This window comes from Ornithorhynchus anatinus, chromosome 21 (assembly GCF_004115215.2).
Source record: "Ornithorhynchus anatinus isolate Pmale09 chromosome 21, mOrnAna1.pri.v4, whole genome shotgun sequence".
In the NCBI taxonomy this organism is placed as follows: domain Eukaryota; kingdom Metazoa; phylum Chordata; class Mammalia; order Monotremata; family Ornithorhynchidae; genus Ornithorhynchus; species Ornithorhynchus anatinus.
In genome coordinates this window covers 4,114,948-4,122,311 of record NC_041748.1, presented here as the reverse complement: position 1 = coordinate 4,122,311, position 7,364 = coordinate 4,114,948, and the positions used below count along the sequence as shown (strand labels likewise).

Here is a 7,364-nt window from a genome sequence, read left to right as displayed (position 1 = left end):
GATCCTGCTTAGTTTTGCCATGTAATGCCCGAGTCCCACCCACTCCGACAGTAATAATAGTATTTAATAAGTGCTTGCTCGGTTCAGAGCAGTATACTAAGCGCTGAGAAAGCTTACGCTGGTTGCCATTAGACCCCCTCCCTGTCCCTCGTGGGGTTGCCTATCTGGAGGTTATTGATCGATCACGAACAGCTTTTAATTAATTGAAGCAGCGTGGCCTAGTGGAAAAAGCACAGGCCTGGGAGTCAGAGGACCTGGGTTCTAATCCCAGCTGCACCACCGGACTGTTGTGTGATCTTGAGCAAGTCACTTCTCTGCACCTCAGTTTCCTCATCTATAGAATGGGGATTCAATACCTGTTCCCCCCCTCCAAATCAGACTAAGCGCCCCATGTGAGGCAGGGACTGTGCCCGTCCCGATTGACTTGCATCTAGCTGCATCAGACAATGTTGAGTCTCCTGTGCTGGACAGCAGCAGCACGGGAAAGAGTTGAAGGCAGATGATCAAGTGATCAAAACGGTGATCGAAAACAACAGCAGAGACTCAGGTTCTTACCCCGCAGAAGACGACAACGGTAAACCACTTCTGTGTTATGCCAAGAAAAGCCTATGGATGAAGTCCATCAAGTCTCTCTGAATCGGAAACGACTCGACGGCACTGGATGACGACCCGGCTCCTTAGTCCGATGCTTGGCGCACAGACAGCGCCTAACAATGCCACAAGTGTTATTGTGATTCCCAAACAATTCCGACACGGAATGGGAGTCTTTTCCTCGCCCGTTCTGAGCTGGAAAGGAAAAGTGCAAGGTCACGGCTTCCCTGACGACGGGCTGTTACGGGAACAGCTCGGGAGCCATTTCAGAAAGCTCTGGCTCCCCGCTTTCCCTCAAAGGATCGAACCAGCGGAGGCCACGAAATTAGATTTGTTCTCGGGAGGGATAAAGAGACATTTCAAAGGGTGAGCCGTCAGCCTAAGTGGCCTTAAGAGAATGTGTTAAAATAGCATTCTGCTGTTAAAGGGTGTTTATAAATGTCAGAGGTAACGTGTTGATGAAAAACCCAGCTGGCTCCTGCCAGGGCCTCTCGGAGAGTTTAAACTCTAATGAAAGTCGCCGACTCCTCGTCGGTCCTGGAGATCTGGGAATCCTTTCCTCCCACCTCCCCTACCAGCCCCCAACCCTCTGCTCTTTCGTCTCCCCTCTGTTACCCGCACCCCCGGGGCACATTAGGTAGAAGCGGCATGGCGTAGACAGAAGGTCACGGGTTCTAAACCCGGTCCCGCCACGTCTGCTGTGTGACCCTAGGCAAGTCACTTCTCTGTGACTCACGTTACCCTCATCTGTAAAATGGGGATCGAGACTGTGAGCCCCATCAGGGACAGGGACCGTGTCCAATTTGATTTGCTTGTATCCACCCCGGCACTTAGTTCGGTGTCTGGCACGTAGTAAGCGCTTAAATAGATACCTTCATTCTTTTTTCCCTTCTGCAAGACTGCCCGGGCATTAATCCTGAGTGTTGGCACTGCCAACTCAAAGAAACAGCCTCTGGCACTCATGGACATCCAGGCGATCCATCAATCGAAGGTATGTAGTGAGCGCTTACTATGTACAGAGTACTCCATCTCTCCTGGGATACGGATTGGGTCTCATCTGTTGCATCGGGCGTGGGAGTCCGAGGTCATGGGTTCGAATCCCGGATCCTCCACTTGTCAGCTGTGCGACTGTGGGCAAGTCACTTCACTTCTCTGGGCTTTAGTGACCTCATCTGTAAAATGGGGATAAAGACTGTGAGCCTCATGTGGAACAACCTGATTACCCTGTATCTACACCAACCCATGACCTCTGACTCCCAAGCCCGTGCTTTTTCCACTGAGCCATGCTGCTTCTCAAGTATTTAAGTGAAAAGTTAAGTGCGTCGCCCAAGGTCACACAGCAAGCAGCTGGCAGGGCCAGGATTATTAATAATAATAATAATAATGTTGGTATCTGTTAAGCGCCTACTATGTGCCGAGCAGTGTACTAAGCCCTGGGGGAGATATAATGTAATCCCTATATTACAGATGAGGTAACTGAGGCACAGAGAAGTAGAACCCGGGACCTCTGACTTCCAGGCCCATGTTCTTTCCACTGGACCGCGCTGCTTCTATCGAGCTCTTCCAGTGCTTAGTACATCTGCGTGTGTCCGCAACACCCCACCCGGGCTCACGACCGCGGAGCTCAGGGAAGCTGCAAGCCCAAGAGTCATGGAGCTGGCCACAGTCGCCACCACCATCATGTGAGGAAAATCAATCCATCTACCAATCGCATTTCCTGAGCGCTTACTACGGGCAGAGCGCTGTCCTAATGACTTGGGAGAGCGCCATACGACGGAGTCGGCGGACGCGTTCCCCGCTCATAATGACCTCACAGTCCAGAGGGGGAGACAGACATTAATACGAATCAATAAGTGATTTATAATCTAGAATTGAAAGATACGCACAGAGGTCTGTGGGGTTGGAGGGGGAAGAATACCAAATGTCCACAGGTCACAGGTTAAGGTGCATAGACTACGCAGACCATAAGGAGTTTACAGTCCGGAGGGGGAGACAGACACTGGTATGAATAAATACGTGATTTATGGAATATAATTTAAAGATATGTACGGAAGTGTTGGGGAGTTGGGGGGTGGGGAGAGCGTCAAGGGTCCAGAGGTCACAGATTGAAGTACCCAGAAGGCGGAAGCCTAAAAGTTCCTGGACCCCCGGGGGAGAGTGGAAGCTCTTTTAGGGGTAGGGAATGTGTCTGTTGTTATACTATACTCTCCCAAGCGCTTAGTACAGTGCTCTGAACACAGTAGGCACTCAATAAATACAAATGAACGACCCAGACTAACCCAGACACAGAAGGCGGCTTCAGAGGATTCAGCAAGAAGGAATGAGAGGGCCGGGACATATTTGGGACCAATAAATATTCAATAGTATTTATTGAGCGCTTACTATATGCAGAGCACTGTACTAAGCACTTGGAATGGACAAATCGGTAACAGAGACAGTCCCTGCCCTCTGACGGGCTCACGGTCTCATCGGGGGAGACGGACGGACGAGAACAGTAGCAATAAATAAATATACTTGTACTCGGCATGCGTCAGTGAAGGCAGTCTTCCTTGCCCACCAGAAAAACAAAAACAAAACACTAAAGTCTTGAAATCCCTTCCCCACCTTTGTGTCTCTCCCAACCCAGCTTCCTCTGTTCGGAATGTGGAAGAATGAATCCGACGACGTCTGTAAAGCGCCGTGAACTCGGAAGAGATACTACGTAAATCTGCAGGATAAAAGTTAACGCTGGAGACACTTTCTCCCCCTTCTCCTCCTCCAAAAGATCACCGTATTACAGTTTAACGTTTCGGAGTTCATCCTGTCCGTGAAAAACGGAGTCGTCTGCATTCGGTTTTTATTGTTTATCCCCGGGAACTAGGCTAAGAATGCAGAACAATGAGTTTTTCTTCAGCTTCCTTCACAGACGGAGCTCAGCATCAAAAAAGCTTCGGGAAGAGCTCATGGCAACAATCCCCGCGGAAAATGAAGGTTTTAAGATGAGAGTATAAGGGGAGGGGATGAGGCACAGACTGGAGACGGCTTCTGATCAAGGCAGATAAAGAAGACGACTGAGTCCTTGTTGGTGGGAAGGGTCAGAAGAGGAAGTCAAGCCAGGATGAAGGGGTTCGGGGCGGGAAGGAAGCGACAGAGTCGGAAAGATGGGGTAGATCAACACCTTAGAACTTTGCTTTAAGCCTTGAGACCAGAACGTGGCCTCGTTGAAAGACCGCAGGCTTGGGAGTCGGAGGACCTGAGTTCTCGTTCTGCCACTCGCGGTATTTGTTGAGCGCTTACTATGTGCCAAGCACTGTCCTAAGCGCTGGGGTAGATACGAGGTCATCGAGGTGTCTCACGTGGGGCTCACAGTCATAATCCCCATTTTAAAGATGAGGGAACTGAGGCCCAGAGTGGTTAAGTGACTTGCCCAGGGTCACACAACAGATACCTGTTACCGATTTGTCCATTCCAAGCGCTTAGTACGGTGCTCTGCACCTAGTAAGCGCTCAATAAATATGAATGAATGAATGAATGAATAAGTGGCGGAGTCGGGATTAGAATTCACGACCTCTGGCTCCCAAGCCCATGCTCTTTCCACTAAACCACGCACTAGTCTGCTGCGTGATCTTGGCAAGTCGTTTAACATCTCTGTGCCTCAGTTCCTTCATCTGCAAAATGGGGGTTCAAAATTGGTTCTCTCTCCTACTTACTCTGTGAACTCCATGTGGAACCTGATTATCTTGCATCTACCCCAGTGCTCAGGACAGTGACCGGTACATAGTAGATGCTTAACAAATACCAAAATTATATGCTGAGATCCCCAGAGGAGTGTTGGAGGTTCTTAAACGGATGGGGAGTAACCGGGGTCCCTCTTCTCAGAATCCTCTGTCCTTAGAATAATAATAATGCTTGTCAATAATAATGATGGTATTTGTTAAGCGCTTACTATGTGCAAAGCACTGTTCTAAGCGCTGGGGGGATACAAGGTGATCAGGTTGTCCCACCTGGGGCTCGCAGTTTTAATCCCCATTTTACAGACGGGGATTAACCGAGGCACAGAGAAGTGAAGTGGCTTGCCCAAAGTCACACGGCTGATAAGTGGCGGAGCCGGGATTCGAACCCATGACCTCTGACTCCCAAGCCCGGGCTCTTTCCCCTGAGCCACGCTGCTTCACAGTCACGCACTTACTCTGCCTGCTGGGTGACTTTGGAAAAATCACTTAACTCTCTGTGCCTCAGTTTTTTCATTTGCAAAATGGGGATTCGATAGCCTTTCTCCTGAACTTCTTCCTTGTGGGATGGAGATCGGATCTTAATTGTCTCATGTCTCCCCCAGTGCTTAGTGCCGTACTTGGCAGATAGCAAACGCTTAACAAATATCAATCCATGGTATTTGTTGAGTGCTTCCGGTGTGCAGAGCACTGTAAAAAGCACTTGGGAGAGTGCGAAACTACAAAATTGGTCGACACGTTGCCTGTTCACGATCATTTTACGGTCTAGGGGGACTGTGGAGTACTTACCATAATTCCTTTTAGAGATTCCGACCAGTCAGTCGGTCAGTCGTATCTACTGAGCGCTTACCGTGTGCAGAGCGCTGCACTAAACCCTTGGGAGAGTACAATACAACAATAAACAAACACATTCCCTACCCACAAAGAGCTTACAGTCTCGAGGGGAAGACAGACATTAATATAAAAAAGTTACAGATAAGTACATTACAGATAAAAAAAATTACAGATAAATAAATTACAAAACACCACTGGAACACTGAAGAATCTTTTCTCTGTGATGACTAGCCCAAAGTTGCCCTCTCATCACCCACTCCTGTATTTCCTATTACTAATAATAATAATGTTGGTATTTAAGCGCTTACTATGTGCAGAGCACTGTTCTAAGCGCTGGGATAGATCAGGTAATCAGGTTGTCCCGCGTGAGGCTCGCGGTTAATCCCCATTTTACCGATGAGGTAACCGAGGCACAGAGAAGTTAAGTGACTTGCCCAAAGTCACCCAGCTAAGTGGCAGAGCCGGGATTCGAACCCATGACCTCTGACTCCCAAGCCCGGGATCTCTCCACTGAGCCACGCTGCTTCTCCAAACACATTCTAGCCCCATCTCCAGCCACACTCCTCATCAATCAGTCAACATCATCTGTTGAGCGCGTGCTCTGTGCTACAATTAAATTAGTAAAAACCTTCTCTGCCTTCAAAACGCTTTCACTCTAGAAGAAGGGGTAGATTTCAGGGAGGAAAGCAATAGGATGTAAAAGATATCTCTGCTAATCGTCTCTACTGGTCATGGGTTCGAATCCCGGCTCTGCCACTTGCCAGCTGTGGGACTGTAGGCAAGTCACTTCACTTCTCGGTACCTCAGTTACCTCATCTGGAAAATGGAGATGAAGACTGTGAGCCTCCCGTGGGACGACCCGATGACCCTGTATCTCCCCCAGCGCCTAGAACAGTGCTCTGCACGTAGTAAGCGCTTAACAAATACCAACATTATTATTATCACTGTAAGTTACTTGAAGTCCTCAACAGGTCTTTCTGCTAAAGTTAGCATCCTCTTACTAAAGCAATTCTGTGAATCGGGCTTAAGACACCGGCCTTCTCAATGCTAAACTTTGAACTTTGAAAGTCTCGTCGTATATATACTCAAGGAAACAAGATACGACGGGGGAGTCTAATGGACCGGTGGGTTAGAACCAAGCCAGAGAGTGAATCGGGGTGCTCGGAAGAGGCTTGGCTAATGATGAAAACGTCTGAGGTGACCTAGCCGGGATGCAGATAAATTGAGAAAGCCCCAAACGACTCCGCTGGAGATTTCTATGGCAACCAGAAGAAAACCCCCAGGTCCAGCTCAGTCGGATTTTGTTGGGAGTATATTTAATAGATACGATCAATTAAGCTCTAACCAAAGCCAGTCGATGGCTTGAGCACATCCCCTTGGCTTCCACAAATGATTTTTCTCATCAAGTGACAAGGTGCCTGTTTATTTCACGCGAGAAATGATTCAGTTAGAAATCGATGTTCTCCACGTGAGTGAATTCGGCAAAATAGATTCGCTATCGATTAGTCCGTTTGGTGATGGTACGAATGGTGCCCTGGACTGCACTGTTTCGGTTTCTTCGCTCGACCCAGCCCAAGAGCCATTTATATTTTGCAAACAAATCTAAAAATAAAGGAGTTCTGGGTTTTTAATGGAATTTGTTAAGCACTTATTATGTTTCAGGTACGGTACTAAGCTCTGGGGTAGACATAAGCTAATCAGGTTGGACGCACTCCGTGTCCCATGTGGGGCTCACAGCCTTAATTCCCATTTTACAGATAAGTTACTGAGGCACAGAGAAGACAAGTGGCGTGCTCAAGGTCACACAGCAGCCAAGTGGCGAAGCCAGCGTTAGGACCCAGCTCTTTCTGACATCCAGGCCCACTCTGTATCTTCAAGACCAGGCGGCTCCAGTGGCGTTGACATGTATAGATTGGTGTCTGAAGGGGATATGGGAATTTCTTATATGGGGGCATCTAGAAAGATAATAATAATAATAATGGTGGTATTTGTTAAGCGCTTACTATGTGCAAAGTACTGTTCTAAGCCCTGGGGGGGATACAAGGTGATCGGGTTGTCCCACGTGGGGCTCACCGTTTAAATCCCCATTTTCCAGATGAGGTCACTGAGGCACAGAGAAGTGAAGTGACTTGCCCAAAGTCACACAGCTGACAAGCGGCAGAGCCGGGATTAGAAGCCATGACCTCCGACTCCCAAACCCGGGCTCTTTCCACCGAGCCACGCTGCTTC

The 7,364-nt window shown here is 48.6% G+C and overlaps 1 long non-coding RNA gene across 1 annotated transcript; it reads left to right on the top strand.

Moving 5' to 3' along the window:
* The first annotated feature begins 424 nt into the window (after positions 1–424).
* Positions 425–3,405, top strand: LOC103168307. The gene is made up of 3 exons (XR_485386.3): positions 425–957; positions 1,490–1,582; positions 3,218–3,405. It is a non-coding gene; the product is annotated as an uncharacterized LOC103168307 (long non-coding RNA).
* The last annotated feature ends 3,959 nt before the right edge of the window (positions 3,406–7,364 follow it).